The sequence below is a fragment of the Indicator indicator genome, chromosome 31 (assembly GCF_027791375.1).
Source record: "Indicator indicator isolate 239-I01 chromosome 31, UM_Iind_1.1, whole genome shotgun sequence".
Lineage (NCBI taxonomy): Eukaryota > Metazoa > Chordata > Aves > Piciformes > Indicatoridae > Indicator > Indicator indicator.
Genome location: NC_072040.1, coordinates 9,863,102 through 9,882,581, shown reverse-complemented (window position 1 = coordinate 9,882,581; position 19,480 = coordinate 9,863,102).

Sequence of the window (19,480 nt, the reverse complement as noted above, 5' to 3'; positions counted from 1 at the left end):
CATTGTTTTGGTGCCACACGTGGTGGAAGCAGTAAGATATCTACAGCTCCAAGCCATACCTGATGCTTTTATTGCACTGACTATACCTAAACTACCAGATGCTGTTGTATCCTGAAGTATTGTTCCTGGATGCATCTCTCTTGTGATTTTAAGCTCATATTGGGGTGAGACACAGGCAAGGCTCTGTCTGCTTCCCCCACCATCACTTCCATGGAAGGAAAGCAGGGTGTGCAGAGCCCAGCTGTGATGTGCCCCCATTGCTCTGCCCTCACCCTCTGACCTAAAAGGAGACCCAGATCCTACCTTGTGCCTGCTGGCCTTCTGAGATGAACTTTTAGCTGCATTCTGCTGCAAGGAATGGGATTCCAGAGTATACTTTCCAGTGTAAATAGGAGAACTGTGGGTGTGTTAGAGCAAAACACTAATGGAGAAAGCCAATTAAATGAATATCAGACAATGGAGCACTGTGTCCGGTTCTGGGCTCCCCAGTTCAAGGACAGGGAACTCTTTGAGAGAGTACAGCAAAGGGCTACAAAGATGATGAGGGGAGTAGAACATCTCTTTTATGAAGAAAAGCTGAGGGACTTGGGGCTTTTTAGCCTATGGAAAAGAAGGCTGAGGGAGGATCTTATCAATCCTTATCAATACTTCAAGGGTGAGTGTCAGGAGGATGGGGCCAGGCTTTTATCAGTGGTACCCAGGGACAAGACAAAGGGTAACAGGTGCAATGTGAGCAGAGGAAATTCCTCCTAAACATGAGGAGGAACTTCTGTACCTTGAGGATGGCAGAGCACTGGAACAGGCTGCCCAGAGAGGTGGTGGAGTTTCCTTCTCTGAAGGCTTTCAAGCTCCACCTGCACTCTGCCCTGTACCACCTGCTCTAGGGGAACCTGCTTTGGCAGGGGGGTTGGACTTGATGATCTCCAGAGGTCCCTTCCAACCCCTACCAACCTGTGACTTTGTGATTCCACAGCACTTACCTATCATGCATTCAGAATCAGCCCTTTACTACACACAACCACTCTGGAAGTGGCATACAGAAGTTTTACTGCACTGACAGATTGTTTTCGTTTCTAATGAGGAAATGAACAATGAGTTATCCTCCTTTAACTCTGCACACAGGAAATAATTCCATTAGCCAGGACAGTTTGATGATTTTAGCTGCTATTTTCTAAATGATAAAGCTTCCCCGTGGAGATGAACTTTCTTACAGTCTCTGGCAAACTATCTGGTGATTACTCTGCCAAGAGTAGTAAATGATCTAAAAATATGTACATCATCTTTTTAAGAGGAAAACAAATTAAAAGAGTCCTTTAAACCTCAGAGCTGAGTGGTTTGTTCGCTGTCAGGATAAACACATCAAGTTAGGGTTTACTCTGAGCAGCCTAGCAGAAAACAATCTGCATAAATAGATGGAATTTGATCAGACAATGAATAAAAGATTCAAACAGCAAATTGGTTTGCTTTAGTTTCTATGAGGAGTAAAGAGAAGAGAATTTCCAGGCTATATCTTTCCCTTTAAATTTTTTTTTTTTTATAGGTAATGGGGAGCAGATGATTCCATCAAACTTCACTTGCAATGAATTCAAGAGAAGATAATATCATCATCCATCTTCCTGATGAACCTCATCATTTTATCTTCAACCAAAATCCAGGAGAAAAAAAAAAACAAACAACAACAAAACAAAACAACAACAAACTGATCAAGCCAGGCATCTACACATCACTTCATTTAAAAATTACAGCTGAAGGTTAGAAAATGTTTAAGGTCAAACTTCTAAGCTACCATCTGGAGCTCATTTGACAATTGCCAAGAACATCTGCCACTGCTGCACATGTCTGAGACAACACTTAGCCAGCATCACCTTTTCTTTTAAGGACAGAACTCTAGGGGTCACAAGAGCTTTGGCTGAGATGCTTTGTTGCCAGCAGTCAGGATTTAGGGCAAATTTAGTGCAGTTTGGCAATCAGTGGAGGCATTAATAGGTAAAGAGAGTTTTGTACTTCTTGACACGGATATAAACTCCAGCACAGGAGGTTCCACCTCAACATGAGGAGGAACTTCTTCACTGTGAGGGAACAGCACTGGAAGAGGCTTCCCAGAGAGGTTGTGGAGTCTCCTTCTCTGGAGATTTTTAAGACCCATCTGGATGTGTTCCTGTGCAACCTGTGCTGGATTCAATGGTCCTGCTCTGCCAGGGGGGTTGGACTCAATGATGTCTGGAGGTTACTTCCAACCCCTAACATCCTCTGATCCTGTGATCTCACAAATAGCACTGTCAGTTGATTCTGTTTAGGAAAACCCCATTCTAATTAAGAAAAAAAAAAAAAAGATTCAATTTAGGAAAATTTGATTCCATTTAGAGAAAATCAATTTGATTTAGGAAAACTCTCTTCCCAGCAAAGGCTATCTAGCATTTGGAACAGGCTGCTCAGGAATGTGGTGAAGTCACCATCCCTGGAGGTATTTAAAAGATGGGTGGATGTGGTGCTGAGTAACGTGGTGTAGTGGTACTGTTTTAACAGTAGTTGTGGGATTGTGAGCCCTTGGTGAGCAGCTGGGTGTGATGATCTCAAAGGTCTCTTCCAACCTCAGCAGTTCTGTGTTTTGCATCTTTGCCAGACACACCCAAAATATTTCAGGGCTGTGTGGAAGGAGAATGTTCTGAGTGATGAGGACTGAAATGTAGTTAGAAAATCATAGAATGGCAAGGTTTAGAAGACACTTCTAGAGATCATCTAATCTAACCTCCCTGCTAGAGCAGGTTGCCTAGATCAGGTTGCACAGGAATGTGTCCAGGCACTTTTGAAAGTCTCCAGGGAAGGAGACTCCACCACCTCACTGGGCAGCCTGGTTCAGTGCTTAGCCACCCCCAAAGTAAAGAAGTTTCTTCTTAAGTTCAAGTGAAACCTGCTGTGTCCTGATTTGTATCTGTTGCCTCTTGTTCTGTCACTGGCCACCACTGAAAAGATGCCAGCTCAATCCTCAAGACTTCCACCTTTTAGATATTGCAGAGCATTAAGAAGAACCCCTCTCAACCTGCTCTTCTCCAGGTCTCTCAGCTATGGGAGTAGTCCAAGTAAATCCCTACTGCTGCCAGAGCTGCCTCTGTGGTGGCTGCAAGGCACATCAGCTCTCAGGCTGCTGGAGGCAGTGCTTTTCAAAAGTGCTCCAAGTGAAATATGAATGCAGACACTTAAGAGCTAAACAAAATCCATCCTCAGAGGTGGATGATGTTCTTTGAACTTTTATAACAAAATGGAAGATCTAAAAATCAGAGAAGCACATGGCTTACAAGGGCTGATTTATCAGACAGAGCCCTGTGTCTTTATTCACATTTTAAGATGCAGCAAATCCCACTGGCTATTAATTCCGTATGCTGGGGAAGATATTTAAAGTTGTAAAATTACTGTAGGGTTACTTATTCTTTATTCCCTTGCATGAATTCCCAGGAGGAAGGAGTAGGTGGTGTGATGGAAGGTTGACCATGAGCCAGCAATGTGCTCTTGTGGACAAGAAAGCCAATGGTATCCTGGGTTCTATTATTGAAGGGCTGTGGTCAGTAGGTGGAGTGAGATTCTCCTCCCTCTGTACTCTGCACTGGTGAGGCCACATCTGGAATATTGTGTCCAGTTCTGGGCCCCTCAGTTCAAGATGGGTCTCAAAGAACTGCTTGAAAGGGTGCAGCACAGAGCCACAAAGATGATTAAGGGAGTGGAACATCTTCCTCACGAGGAGAAACTGAAGGAGTTGGGGCTCTTTAGCTTGGAGAAAAGGAGGAGACTGAAAGGTGACCTCATTAGTGTTTATAAAGATGTGCAGGGTGAGTGCCAAGAGGACAGAGCCAGGCTCTGCTGGGTGATGCCCAATGACAGCACAAGGGGCAATGGGTGGAAGTTGAGGCATAGGAAATTCCATGAAAATGTGAGGATGAATTTTTCTCCTGTGAGGGTGTCAGAACACTGCAACAGGCTGCCCAGGGGGGTTGTGGAGTCTCCCTCTCTGGAGATACTCAAGACCCACCTGGATGCATTCCTGTGTGATCTGCTCTAGGAGATCCTACTCTGGCAGGGGGCTGGATTGGATGAGCTTTCAAGGTCCTTTCCAAGCCCCTAACATTCTGTGATTCTATGTGAGATGAAGACCTCTATTACTAAATACAGAAGGAATTTCTTTTCTTTTCACATCCTGTATGGAAGCTGTCCCCTCTAAATGATGAACATGCCATGTAAAATGTCTATTAAGATCTAATGAAAATTTTAACTAATAGGAGATGTTTTACATGATTGCATCACTAATTCAGTGACCTGATCAGATAGAGCAGACACTTCCAGACATGCTTGGTGTGTCAGATTTCTGTAGTTTGGTAAATGTCATGCAGTAGATTATTTTCCATAGGTGAAAAAAGTAATACAATATATTATTTAGTGATTCATCAGTCCCCTGTAATAATCAATATGTGCCACTCCAGATAATGCAAATGTATATTAATAGGTGTAATAAATAACTTGATTCTATTTGCAGAACACTGAATCTTTATTTTAATGGGGTCTGGAAAGCAAAGAAAATTGAAATGATTGCTTTCATTCAGCTGCAAAGCTGTGAATGTGACTAGAATCCCCACACTGATTATAGATCAATTTACCTTTGAAACTGGAAAATAGGGGTTACAGCTCACCTCTTGCTCTTTATGAGCCTTTAAACTACCTTACATTTTGTATCCTAACAGAAGGCAGAAGTTAATCCTTGTCAGAGGGATGGGAGTTGTGTAGAAGCTGGTAGTTGTCTCGTGGTGTGGAGAAGATTAACGAGAAATGGCCTGAAATTGTGCCAGGGGAGGTTTAGGTTGGAGATTAGGAAAAAATTCTTTGCTGCAAGAGTGGTCAGGGATTGGAACAGGCTGCCCAGGGAGGTGGTGGAGTCCCCATGCCTGGAGGTGTTGAAGAAACATGTGCACATGGCATCTGGGACGTGGTTTAGTGGCCATGGAGGTGTTGGACTCAATGACCTCAGAGGCCTTTTCCAACAGAAACAATTCTTATTCTCTGGTTCTACAGCATGTTTTGTTTTTCTTGATTATAATCACACATAGACTTGCTAAAGGTTTATCATCACATTGGGGTTTTTACACAGTCTGTTTGTCTGCATGAAAAGGAAGAGAAAGGTGCTTACAGCCAAGCCTGCAAACAAGAAACTATTTGTTTTCCAAAATTCAGAGCACTGTTATCAAATCCATGACATGAAACACTTTGAATGTGACCTCTTCCTGAGCTTTATTTCAATTTCTGCTCAACAACATTGTCTGTCAGAGGAACCTATTACTTTGAAAAGGTTTTTATGTTTTTTTCTTGATGTCTAGAACTAGATTTTCTTCAGTATGATCGAAATCATAAAGTCAAAGAATTGTAGAATTATGGAACGGTCTGGGTTGGAAGGGACCTCACCTCCAAAGGTCATACAGTCCAACCCCCTCCACAGTCAGCAGGGACATCCTCAACTAGGTCAGGTTACCCAGACCCCTGTCAAGCCTCACGTTGAATATCTCCAGGGATGGGGCCTCAACTACCTCCCTGGTCTTCTACAAAGTTCTCATCCTTGGGATAGACATGAATTCCTGAGCCTTCCCTGGGGCTCTGTCTACTGCTTCTTCAGCACCAACACCTTCAGGAGTGTTTTCTGCCATGGCTGTGCTCCAAACATCCTCCCTGGGGCTGCAATTGGCCAGCTTCGTCCTGTGCTGAGACAGCTGGAGGTGGTCATGTCCTGGATGCCTGGATACCTCCTGGCTGCCCTGGCTGCCTGCAACAACAGGCACACGGTGAGATGATGTCTTCAAAGTTCTCATCCCTGGGAGAGACATCAATTCCCGAGCCGTCCCTGGGGCTGTGCCCATTGCTTCTTCAGCCTCAGCACCTTCAGGAGTGTTTTCTGACAGGGTTGTACTCTCAGCGTCCTCCCTGGGGCTGCAATTGGCCAGCTGCATCCTGTGCTGAGACAGCTGGAGGTGGTCAATGTCCTCAACCAGGACGGCTGAAAGGCAGCGTCCATGGCAGCTGTATGCAGACCTTGCTGGTGGAGATGGAGGAGCTGCAGGTCGCTGTAGGTCGAAACTGGCAGCGCCCCTTGGCCTTGCCAGGGCTTGGGCAGCACCTGGGGCATCCTAGTGCTGCCGTCGGGGTGGCTTCCTCTTGGATGGAGCAGAGGGCCCGGGGCTGCCAGCCCTCCTCTTCCGGGGTCGCCGTGGACGTTCCCTGCCCTGGTGGGATGTGGAGGGCCTTGCCCCAGCCTCCTCAGCCTGCTCCTGGGGCTCCTCTGGCTCCCCGCGGATGGAAAAAGGAGCAGGAGGGCTGCCGGGACCCCGACGGAGGGCAGCTGCGGAGGTGCTGGGCAGGTCCTCCGCGTTGGTTCTCTGCAGGCTGCTGGAGGGGTCCGAGTCAGGTGGGACAGACCCTCCTCGGGAGGCGGTGCGGCTGGGGTCCGCGGCGGGGCGGGGGTCCGCGGCGGGGCTGCCCTCCCTCTCCCTGGCATCACGGCCACCCTCCAGGCCCAGCAGCCGCAGAGCCTCCCCGCTGCAGCGCTGCACGGCGAGGGTGATCAGTACCCTCACAAACGTGGCCGTGTGCTCCCCGAGGGAGGCCATCAGCAGCGCCTGCAGCACCTGTGCGTCCAGCCCGAAGAGCAGCAGGAGGGGCATGGCCACGTCCTCCACTCGGGCTGCCCGAGAAGGCCGACTCCTGAAGATCCTGCGGAGCTCTTGACGCAGCCAGGCCTGCACGGGCTGGAGGAGCGCTGGCTGCTCCCTGAAGAGGGCTGCCCATGTGCTGGGATCCAGACCGCCCGGAGGAGGCCCCAGCACCGCCCCCGCAGCCTGAGGCTGTGGTGCTGCAGGGCCGTGGGCAGCTGGACGGCCAGGAGCTCCTCCTGCCCGGTGGCCGATGCCTGCGGACGCTGCAGGAGTTGAGATGTCGTCCTCCTCAAAGCTGTCATCGGCCAGCACGCCGTGCACGATGGAGGAGATGCTCCTCTTGCAGAGGGGGCACACCGGGTTGCTGCCAGCCCACCGCCTGATGCAGGTATAACAGAACTGGTGGAGGCATGGCAGCACGAAGCTGGCGTCCTCCCCCCAGCTCTCCAGGCAGATGGAGCAGCGGGTGTCCAGCTCCGAGGCCATGCTCTCCACCTTCTGCGGTGGGCTGGAGGGAGCTGGGGATGTCAGGATGCTCCCTCTCCCTGGGCTGCAACAGCGGCTGTCAGGCTAGAAAAGAACAGAGAGGCCATGGTCAGGGGCTGGCCCGGGGAAAGGTGGAAGAAATGCAGAGATCCCTCCAGAAGGAAGCCCTCCTAGCTCCCCAGGGTGGGGTGTCATTGCTCAGCTCACCTCTGCTGCTGCAAGCACACCTCCTGGCTGCCCTGGCTGCCTGCACGTGGCAGGGCCAGGGAAAGTCCTCAGATGGCTCTGGGATCCGGCTCCGAGAGCTGCACCAAACACCTCTCTGACCACGGTCACCAGCACCAAAGCACTTGCTCACCACTCCCGACCTCGCTCACTCGCTCGGCTGGAGTGTGGACACAAAGTCACCTGGGGGAGACTTCATGCCTGAGTAGAAGCAGCGAGGAACCCCTGGTCACAGTCCACTGCTAAGTGACATCACAGTGCTCCCCTCGGCAAGGCGAGGTGGGGGAGGGGCAGGGGATGACACGCTGGACCCCATCCCTTGGTGACATTGACTCATAGAATGCACTGTGCTGAAAGGGCCCTTAGGAAGTCATCTTGTCCAACTGTCCTGCAGTAAGCAAGGACATCCTCAACTAGAAGAGGCTTCTCAGAACTCCATCAAGCCTGGCCTGAATGTCTTCAGGGATGGGGACTCCACCACCTCCCTGGGCTACGTGTTCTAGTGTTCCACCACCATCATAGTAAAGAACCTGTTCATAACATCCAGTCTAAATCTGCTGTTCCCTAGTTTGAAGCCATTGCCCCTTGTCCTGTCACCACAGGCCTTTGCAAACAGTCTCTCCCCATCCTTCTTGTAGTCCCCTTCAGGTACTGGAAGGCTGCTATCAGGTCTCCCTGAGCCTCCTCTTCTCCAGGCTGAATAACTGCAGCTCCTTTAGCCTGTCCTCATAGTGGAGGTGCTTGAAATAAGTTCCTCTGGTCTGAAAAATCTGCTCAGAGGTGAAACAGAATTTGTAAGCAAGCTGATTATCACAATGTGACTCTGAAAACACTTCCTCACGGGATCCAGATTTATTTAGACTATCACTGAATCCTCAGTCTGCTGAATCTTCCTGAAGTGGCTTTCCTACACTGTGAAAAATGTAAAAGAGATCTTCTTTTGAGAAGGAATTGGGAAGTGAAAAAGTGACAGCTCTTCACAGGGTCCCCAAAGATGTAAAGCAAAATATCTCCAAAACTCTAATTACAGTAAGAGGACAGAGAATGCTGAGATGAATGGAAAACCAGGTTGATGATATCAAACATTTGAAAGTTAGAAAGGCCTCGAAGTTGAGGCCAACAGGCAAAGTTTACAGGATTTCGTTGTGCATTTTACATGTTTTAAGACAGCAAAGGAAAAATCCTGGTTTATGTTTTGCCTGGAGCAGCAGAAATACAAGTCTGAGCAGAAATATTCCTGGGAGTTTATACAAGAGTTCCAGAGGGACTTGGACAGGTTTGAGAGGTGGGTCCGTGCCAACCTCATGAAGTACAATAAGGCCAAGTGCAAGGTCCTGCACCTGGGTCAGGGCAATCCAAAGCACAAATATAGACCAGGAGAGGAGTGGATTGGGAGCAGCCTTGAGGAGAAGGACTTAGTGATATCAGTTGATGACAAACTCCTCAGGAGCCATCAGTGGTCACTGGCAGCCCAGCAGCCAGCTGTGTGCTGAGCTGCATCCAGAGCAGGGAGAGCAGCAGCACAGGGAGGGGATTCTGCCTCTCTGCTCTGCTCTGCTAAGACCCCACCTGCAGCACTGCCTCCAGTTCTGGGGCCCCCAGCACAAGGACATGGAGCTGTTGGAGAGGGTCCAGTGGAGGCCATGAAGATGCTCAGAGGATTGGAGAACCTCTGCTGTGGGGACAGGCTGAGAGAGCTGAGGCTGTTCAGCCTGGAGAAAAGAATGCTCCGGGGAGAGCTTAGAGCAGCCTTCCAGTACCTGAAGGGGACCTAGAAGAAAGCTGGGGTGGGGCTTTTTACAAGGGCTTGTAGTGATAGATTGTCCTGCAAAGTTGTGGTATTCAAGGCCAGGCTGGATGAGGCCTTGAGCAACCTGGGATGGGAAGAGGTGTCCCTGCTCATGGCACAGGGTTGGAACTGGACGATCTTTGAAGTCCCTTCCAACTTAAACCGTTCTATAAATTCTATGTTGTTGGCAACTGCTGAGGGACTGGAAGAGCCTCTGTCCCCCCCACCAGGAAACCTCTCAGTTAGAAGCATCCTCTCTCACTCTGGGTGGTTGTTAACAGTTGAGTTCACAAGAGGAAATTGAGGGCGGTTAGGAACTCGATGATGCTTAAGGTCCCTTTCATCCCAACCCATTCTACGAACTGAGTCACAGTCCTTTGAATAGAATTGGGGCATTTTACTGGATTGCTATTTTTCAGTTTGCAAATAATGCCACAGGTCTAAGAAAGCTATAGGAACAGCTACAGCTATGCTCTGTTTGTCTGTAGTCAGTGAGCACAGGTGTTTGCTGCCCATGTTTGCTGGAATAATAAGCTATGTTTTCTTTGTATTGTTGAAAATGTGTGAAGAATAGTCACAATTTATTGCATTACTGCATGTCTAATAGCAGCCAGTGCCACCAGCTTCTATACAATACCTCCTTTGTCCCTCTGCAAAACAGAGGTGATAACACTGCTTACAAACACTGCTTACATTTACTTTATCTCAATGCAGTCTCATGCTCCTGAATGATGTCTTACCAAGCAAGAACATTTAGGCATTGGAAGTCCTTGAGAGAAAGGAGGGTGGGGGAAAAAGGACAAGAAAAATCAAGACAATTTGAAATCAAATTATATTGGAGGGTGGTGGAACTTTAAACCTGGGTCAAACAGGTCTCAGATGTTTTTGGAGGAAAAAACCTTGTGTGGGCAAATATTTTCCCTTTGTTTTTATTGAAGATATTTATAGGGTTTAATAACTGCAAAGAGTCATACTCAGCATCTAATGTTGCAGGCTCTGTTGTGATTATAATGCTGATAATGCCATAAATACAGCTTTAGGGTACCTTAGTGGAAGCAGGTTTTTGTGTGGTGTACATTCTTCAGGTCGTGCTCTCCTACCACAGTCCTGACTCTGCTCCTCTGTCACCCCTCCTCTCCTCACAAGTCTTTTAGGGCTGCTTGGCAGTGATTGGGAGCTGCTCAACAACTGACAAAAATCATCTTTTTTCATTCTGCTTCTTTCTAGCCCAGCTACATCTCCTGGTGCCACCAAAGGCAGGCAGACTTTTGAAGGAGAATGATGCAAATCAGGGAGGACTCAATGATCTCTGGAGGTCCCTTCCAACCTCCAACATTCTGTGATTCTGTGGGATGAAAAGCCATGTCACACATAGCCTCCTGCCTCCCAGCTGCTGAAATCTGGTGTTTCAGGTTATTCCTCTCCGTCGTTAGGCAGAAGCTGTTGTGGGATAATCCAGTTAGTGGTGAGGCTCACTTGGTCTGGGGAAAGAGGGAGTGGGGGGAAAAAAGCATGGGAAAGGGACCAGAGAGTAATGGCCAAGGAGGGAAAGGTTAGAAGAAAGTTGCAGATGCAAGAAATAGGGGGAAAGAGAAAATCAAGACACTGAGAAGTAGGTTAAAGTGTCTGAGAAAAAGAGTTGGGAGGGAGGGAAGATGAAAAAAAGGAAGTTCTGAAGGTTAGTTTGAAAAGTTTGCTGATGCTGTCAAAAAATGTGTAGTATCAGGAATTCCCCAGAATTCCCCAACTTTACAAACAGGAGAAGGCAGGCAATGGCTGAAAGAGCTGGTCTTATTTTAATTAAATGTTTATTTAAGTCTAACATATTTGAAAATTATAATTGGTTTCCCCTAGCAATGCCCTTAACCAAGCCCCTTTCACAGAGATCTTTGAAAAGCAGTCGACTCATGACAAATCCCACTTGGCAACCCTTTTCCCTGAAAAAGAAGTTTACCCAAATCTTCAAAGGCCAGAATCTGGCATAGTTTTCTCTTGAGTAAAGTTAACTCTGCGAGTTGAAGCCCTGCCAGGAAGCAAGATGTGCTCCAGCTAGCTGCAAGCATGGTCACTGCCTGCCCAGACCCACAAGCAGGAGCCATGGACCTTCCTGCCCATCTGCCTGCCTGGTCATCAATTGCTCAGCTCCTGAGGTCTGCTTCTGTTAATGGAGTCCCTTTTCCTCAGCAGGCCAACCTGCAGCCATTCAGCACTGTCTCATGAGCAGATGAATGCCCTTCACCAAAGCCAGGATGGACAGTTGAGGGTAATACCAACGCAGCTGTTTGGTGTAACCCATCCCTGCTCATGGACTGTCCATAAAATCACAGAACCACAGAATGGTGAGGGGTTGGAAGGATCTCTGGAAGATGATCCAGAGATCATCTAGTTCAACCCTGCTGCTAACACAGGGTCACCCAGGGCAGGTTGCCCAGGAACATGTCCTGGTTGGTTTTGAAACTCTCTAGACTAAGAGACTCCACAATCTCTCTGGACAGCCTGCTCCAGTGTTTGGTCACCCTCAAAGTAAAGTTTTTCCTCAAATTCAGGTGAAACCTCCTGGGTTCCAGTTTGTGCCTGCTGCCCCTTGTCTCTGGGCATTACTGCACAGAGCCCAGCTGCATCCTCTTGCCCCCACCCTTTAGACATTGATAGCATTGAGAAGATCCCTTCTCTGTATCTGTCACCAGGTGACCCACCTCATTCAGCAGCAGGAACATATTTTTCCTGGTGCTTCTTTTCCTGCTGTACTTGAAGAAGCCCTTTTTTTGCCAGACTTAATTCCAAGAGGGCCTTAGCTTTCCTTCTTATATCCCTATATCCTCTGGCAGTGTTCCTATATTCCTCCCAAGTGGCCAGTCCTTTTTCACACATACTGTGAACTTCCTTCTCCCATTTGATTTTCTCCAGAAGCTCCTTGCTCATCCATGCAGATCTCTTGCCTCCCTTGCTTGATTTCTTATCTATGGGGATGCACAGATCTTGAGCTTGGTGGAAGTGGTGTGTGATTATTGACCACTTCTCTTGGATCTCCCTACCTTCCAGAGCCCTAACCCATGGGATTCCTCCAAGCTGATCTCTGAAGAGGTCAGAAGTGGCTCTCCTGAAGTCCAGGGTTGTTAGGTGTCCAGCTGTGGCATTAGGGGATGTGGTCTCTAAGCAGGGGCATGATGCCACAGTGAACAAGGTAAAGGAGTTTGCACAGAGCTTCATTCTGCAGAAGCTAAACTGCTCCCACTGCATTTCACTGTCAGAGGAGATCTCCAGCAGCAGGAGCAGAAGGAGTAGCTGCAAAAACTGTATTCCTGAGCAGGCTGTTGTCATTAGGAGACCACAGAGCTAAGGCTTGGTTGAAATGATTGTTTCTTGGACATGATTTCTGCTGACTGTGATCAGTTTTAACGTGGAAACCCTTCAGAAGAAAGAATCTCACATTCCTACTCTTGAGCAATTAAAATGCACAGGGATATTTAGAAAAATTAAAATGAAATTCAATTTTGTGTCCTTGGAGAAACATGTGCAAAAATGTATGAAGTGACTAGTTGTCTAAAAACTCAAATGGGCAGCAAAACTTCTAAGTGTGGCTGGTGTAGGAAACCACAGATTCATAGAACGGTTTGGGTTGGAAGGGACCTTAAAGATCATTTAGTTACAAGACTCCTGCCATGGGCAGGGACACCTCCCACTAGCCCTGGTTGCTCAAGGCCTCATCCAACCTAGCCTTGAACACTGCCAGGAAGGGCCATCCACAACCTCCCTGGGCAACCTGTGCCAGTGTCTTATCACCCCCACTATAAAGAATTTCTTTCTAATCTCCAGTCTAAATCTCTCATTTTCCAGCTTCAACCCATTCCCTCTCATCCTATCACTCCAAGTCCTTGTCAAAAGTCCTTCCCCAGCTTTCCTGTAGGCCCCCTTCATGTACTGGAAGGCTGCTCTAAGGTCTCCCTGGAGCCTTCCTTCTCCAGGCTGAACAACCCCAACTCTTGCAACCTTCCCCCATAGGGGAGGCTACCATGGACATGATGTTCTGAATCACAGAATCACAGAAACATTCAGGTTGGAAAGGACCCTAAGGATCACCAAGTCCAGGAGATCAAAGTCTTTTAATGTATCCTAGGTAGGACACTTTAATATTCACATCATATGGCCTTTGTAATTCTAATGTTAGAACACACACAGAATAAACATCAGCAGAAAGGAAAGTCCAAAAACAATGAGGCAAAAATGCTCCTGTATTCAGGTCTGAAGCAAATGCACACTGGAGCTGCCTGGGCATGTTTAGGGGAAGCCATTTTTCAGTCAGAAAAGCAAGCTTTCATCCAGCTCTGAGGCCCCCAACACAAGAAGGACATGGACAGGATGGAGCAAATCCAGAGGAGGCCACAGAAATTATTAGTGGGCTGGAGCAGCTCTCCTATGGGGACAAGTGGAGAGAGTTGGGGCTGTTCATCTGGGAGAAGAGAAGGCTCAGGGGAGACATTAGAGCAGCCTTCCAGTATTTGAAGGGTGCTAGAGGAGAGCTGGGGAGGGACACTTGACAAAGGCATGGAGTGACAGGATGAGGGCAATGGTTTTAAACTAGAGTGGGGTTGAGTTAGATTGGACATGAGGAAGAAGTTCTTTACTATGAGGTTGGTGGAACACTGGAACGGGTTGTTGAGGGATGTGGTAGAGGCATTCAAGGCCAGGCTGGATGAGGCCTTGAGTAGCCTGGTCTAGAGGAAGGTGTCCCTGCTCATGGCACAGGGTTGGAACTAGAATCATCTTCAAAGTCCCTTCCAACTTAAACCATTCTATGAATCTATGCTGTTGGCAGCTGCTGAGGGACTGGGAGAGCCTCCTTCCCCCACCAGTAAACCTCTCAGTTAGAAGCATCTTCTCTCTCTCTCTCTCACTCTGGGTGGTTGTTAACAGTTGAGGAGTTCATAAGAGGAAATCGAGTTCTCCATTTCTGAAGAGAAATCAAATGATTTGCTTTTCAGTCTGAGACCTAGGCAGGCACAAATATACTGAGTGTAATTTTGTGATCTCAATTTAATTGCATATTTCTTTCAAACTCTGTGGCCACCTGGATGCAGTCACAACAACAACAACAGCAGCAAATCAATGTTTGTGAGGAAATGCATTTAAGTATTAAGATCTAATAATATGCTCTCTTGGAAGCAGCTGTAAAATTCTTTCTTTCCCTTTGCAAACAGAGTGTTAAGGATGGCAAGAACCAACAGGTGTCTAATTTTACTCTTCCCCAGGTGAAATGAAAAGATATTGATTTCTATGAAATATATTCCCTAATATGTAAACACATTATTCTAAGGTTTAGAAGAATCATATATTTTCATTTCTGCTCTCTTCTGAAAACAGTTGAAAGGAAACATTTTATCAAAAGAATAAAAAAAAAAAAAAAAAAAAAAAAAAAGTTGTGTATGCTTCCTGGCAAAAAAGCCACCAAATAAATAATGCACCTCTCATGTGTTGGGCACATACATCTCTTAAATTTACCTTATATTTACTTGAATAGAAGTAAAACCTCTCTGAACACTAAAAGACATGAGTCTGCAAGGTCATGAGGTCATGCCTGGTCAACCTCATGCCTGGTCATGAGGTTGAATTTTGGAAGTTCATCTTACCTTTCTGCTGCTTTACACCACCACAAATGAACAGATACCTGATTCAGGTATGAGATACCTCCTTTTACTGGAGTGGTTTTGCAGCTGACATTTAGAGAGCTCTCATTAGGTTAATCATTCTTGGGTGGATTAGAAGGGCTGTGGTTAGTAGGTTGAGGGAGGTTCTCCTCCCCCTCTGCTCTGCCCTGGTGAGGCCACAGCTGGAATATTGTGTCCAGTTCCAGGCCCCTCAGTTCAAGAAGGACCTCAGGGAACTGCTTCAAAGAGTCCAGCACAGAGCCACAAAGGTGCTGAAGGCAGTGGAACATCTCCCTGTGAGGCCAGGCTGGGTCTTGGAGCTTGGAGCAGAGGAGCCTGAGGGATGCCCTCATTGCTGGTGATAAAGATGTGCAGGGCAGTGTGGGGAGGATGGAGCCAGGCTCTGCTCAGGGATGTCCAATGGCAGGACAAGGGGCACTGGGGGCAAGCTGGAGCAGAGGAGGTGCCACCTGAACATAAGGGAAAACTTTTTCACTGTTAGCTTTTCAGAGCCCTGGAACTGGCTGCTCAGAGAGGTTATGGAGTCTCCTTCTCTTGAGACATTCAAAACCTGTCTGGATGTGTTCTTGTGTGACCTGCTCTAAGTGATCCTGCTCTGGCAGGGTGATTGGACTTGATGATTCTTTTGAGGTTCCTTCCAACCCCTAACACTCTGTGATTCCTTTCATTTCCTTGCATAGGGAAACCTTGACACAGATTTCAGAATTGCATTAGCAGTCTCTTAGTCACCTGTGAGGTTGTTCAACACAGTTAGTGGGACAAGAAGCAGAAATGCCCAAAGTTCCACAAAAGAGGGATAGTACTAGCATGCTTCCAGCCTTGTAGATAGAGAAACTGTCAGAATTCTGAAATATTTTTCCAGTGTAATCAGCCATTTGCACCTCTGCTCTCTTTTATAGAATCCTTTGTCTCCTATGATAGCCTCAAGTTGCACCAGGGGAGGTTTAGGTTGGAGATCAGGAAAAATTTCTTTGCTGCAGGAGCAGTCAGGGATGGGAACAGGCTGCCCAGGGAGGTGGTGGAGTCCCCATCCCTGGAGGTGTTCAAGAGATGTGTGGCCATGGCACTTGGGGACGTGGTTTAATGGCCATGGTGGTGTTGGGTTGATGGTTGCACTTGATAATCTTAGAGGTCTTTTTTCAACCAAAATGGTTCTGTGTTTCTATGATAAGCATATCAGGAAACCTGTGCCTGTCTCTTGCTGTTTCTGTATATACAGACTGAGCAAAACTTTTCAGATTTAAGAATGTTAAGTTTTAGAAATATCCTTTACTGCTTTGCTTTTTCTCCTGCCTTTCCTCAGAAGGGACTGCCATCAGTCAGATTTACTTGAGGCACAGCCTGCTTCAAGAGGCTTGGTCATGGAGACTACTGTTTCATAAATGCCTTCCATTTCCCATCAGCTTTGCCTTGTCTTGAGCACATGTGCAATGGAAAGTGAAAGGCCCAGAGGTTACCAACTGCTCAGTAAAGGACAAAGAACATTCCTGTGTCTGGAACAAAGGGAAAAAAAAGACCAAACAAAACAAAGAAGAGAACCATGTGTTATATTCATGGTTATCCAGGACAGCCAAAGGAGGAGGAAGCCCTGGGATTAACAGCAAAAAAATGATCTGATTTGTGATGGCCACAAGAAGTAGATGGAAAAAGACTCATAAATTACAATTCAAGTTAAATAAAAACCTGTTTCTGTCTAATACTTTTGAGAATTTGTCCCTGAGCACTTCATTATTTAAACAGTGTTCCTGTGGCACAGCCAAGTTTAGAAAGGATTTATTTAACATGCCATTACAGCAATTAGCCCCAGGGAAAGTTCAGCTTGCATACCCAGCTCCTAAATATGTCTTGAGTTTGTATTTATCAAGTGAGTTTCCTTTCCCCCCTACTGAGTATAAACTTTTCCTTTTTTCCCTCACCTCACAGCTCCTAAGAATCTTTCAGTCTGAGCTCTTTTCTGAACACCTGGAGTGTTGGAGCTCCATTCCAGAGGTCTCCTTCCACCTTTTCTCCCTCCTCAGGCATTGGAACAAGCTGCCCATGGAAGAGATTGAAGTGGTTATCCCTGGAGGTTTTAAGAAAAGAGAAGGGAAAAAAAGTTATAGACATGGCAGTTTGGGACATGGTTTAGTGGTCATGGTGGTGTTGGGATGCCAGCTGTACTTGATGATCTAAGAGTTTTTTTTCCAACCTTACTGATTCTATGATTCTAGGACACTGGCACAATGTCAGTCCTCAGTAAGGTACATCTATCAGGCCCCATGTGTCAGTTTGGATCATGACTGCAGGTGTAAGCAGATAAAAACAGGATGTTTAGAGGGCAGAAAGGAAATTGAGGACACTGAAGCTCAATTTCTTGCTCTGATATGATTGAAGCAAGTCACTGAGTGTCTCAGCTGTATCTCAGCTCTCCAAGTCTGCACAGGGACAATAAAAATTTGCCTCTACCTTCCTTATTCAGTCCATAGCAGATGAACTACAACTTGCAATGGTTGTTTGCAGATGTAGCACATCTAGAGCACAACCTCACTTCAGGCCAACAGCTCATTGAACTCCATAACTTTGATCAGACTTTCACAATGAGCTAATAGTGACACTCTGCAGAGTGGAGGAAATGAGTTCTGGTGCCTGAAAAATTCTGGATTTGAGTTTGCCAGGATATCATGTTTAAAAGAAATAAATAAATTAGAGGGTTTTTATTTTTCTTCTTCAGGGTTTGGCTGCATGTTGGAAGAACAAAGAAGGACACAAACGTTGCAGGTTTACACTAGTGCTGATGTGGCACTTGGCACTTGCCCCTGTGCTCTGAACGTTGTGCCTTGAGCTGCTCCTCTGAATCCAAGACATGTGGCACTTGCCCCTGTGCTCTGAATGTTGTGCCTTGACCTGCTCAGCTCCTGAATCCAAGACATGTGGCACTTGCCACTGTGCACTGAATGTTGTACCTTGAGCTGCTCCTCTGAATCCAAGACATGTGGCACTTGCCACTGTGCACTGAATGTTGTACCTTGAGCTGCTCCTCTGAATCCAAGACATGTGGCACTTGCCCCTGTGCTCTGAATGTTGTGCCTTGAGCTGCTCAGTTCCTGAATCCAAGACATGTGGCACTTGCCACTGTGCTCTGAATGTTGTACCTTGAGCTGCTCAGTTCCTGAATCCAAGACATGTGGCACTTGCCCCTGTGCTCTGAATGTTGTGCCTTGAGCTGCTCAGTTCCTGAATCCAAGACATGTGGCACTTGCCACTGTGCTCTGAATGTTGTGCCTTGAGCTGCTCAGCTCCTGAATCCAAGACATGTGGCACTTCCCCTGTGCTCTGAATGTTGTACCTTGAGCTGCTCCTCTGAATCCAAGACATGTGGCACTTCCCCTGTGCTCTGAATGTTGTACCTTGAGCTGCTCCTCTGAATCCAAGACATGTGGCACTTGTCTCTGTGCTCTGAATGTTGTACCTTGAGCTGCTCCTCTGAATCCAAGACATGTGGCACTTGCCCCTGTGCTCTGAATGTTGTGCCTTGAGCTGCTCCTCTGAATCCAAGACATGTGGCACTTGCCCCTGTGCTCTGAATGTTGTGCCTTGAGCTGCTCAGCTCCTGAATCCAAGACATGTGGCACTTGCCACTGTGCTCTGAATGTTGTGCCTTGAGCTGCTCCTCTGAATCCAAGACATGTGGCACTTGCCTCTGTGCTCTGAATGTTGTGCCTTGAGCTGCTCAGTTCCTGAATCCAAGACATGTGGCACTTCCCCTGTGCTCTGAATGTTGTGCCTTGAGCTGCTCCTCTGAATCCAAGACATGTGGCACTTGCCACTGTGCTCTGAATGTTGTACCTTGAGCTGCTCAGCTCCTGAATCCAAGACATGTGGCACTTGCCACTGTGCTCTGAATGTTGTACCTTGAGCTGCTCAGCTCCTGAATCCAAGACATGTGGCACTTGCCTCTGTGCTCTGAATGTTGTACCTTGAGCTGCTCCTCTGAATCCAAGACATGTGGCACTTGCCCCTGTGCTCTGAATGTTGTACCTTGAGCTGCTCCTCTGAATCCAAGACATGTGGCACTTGCCACTGTGCACTGAATGTTGTATCTTGAGCTGCTCCTCTGAATCCAAGACATGTGTCACTTGCCCCTGTGCTCTGAATGTTGTACCTTGAGCTGCTCCTCTGAATCCAAGACATGTGGCACTTGCCACTGTGCTCTGAATGTTGTACCTTGAGCTGCTCAGCTCCTGAATCCAAGACATGTGGCACTTGCCACTGTGCTCTGAATGTTGTACCTTGAGCTGCTCCTCTGAATCCAAGACATGTGGCACTTGTCTCTGTGCTCTGAATGTTGTACCTTGAGCTGCTCCTCTGAATCCAAGACATGTGGCACTTGCCACTGTGCACTGAATGTTGTACCTTGAGCTGCTCCTCTGAATCCAAGACATGTGGCACTTGCCCCTGTGCTCTGAATGTTGTACCTTGAGCTGCTCCTCTGAATCCAAGACATGTGGCACTTGCCACTGTGCACTGAATGTTGTATCTTGAGCTGCTCCTCTGAATCCAAGACATGTGGCACTTGCCCCTGTGCTCTGAATGTTGTACCTTGAGCTGCTCCTCTGAATCCAAGACATGTGGCACTTGCCCCTGTGCTC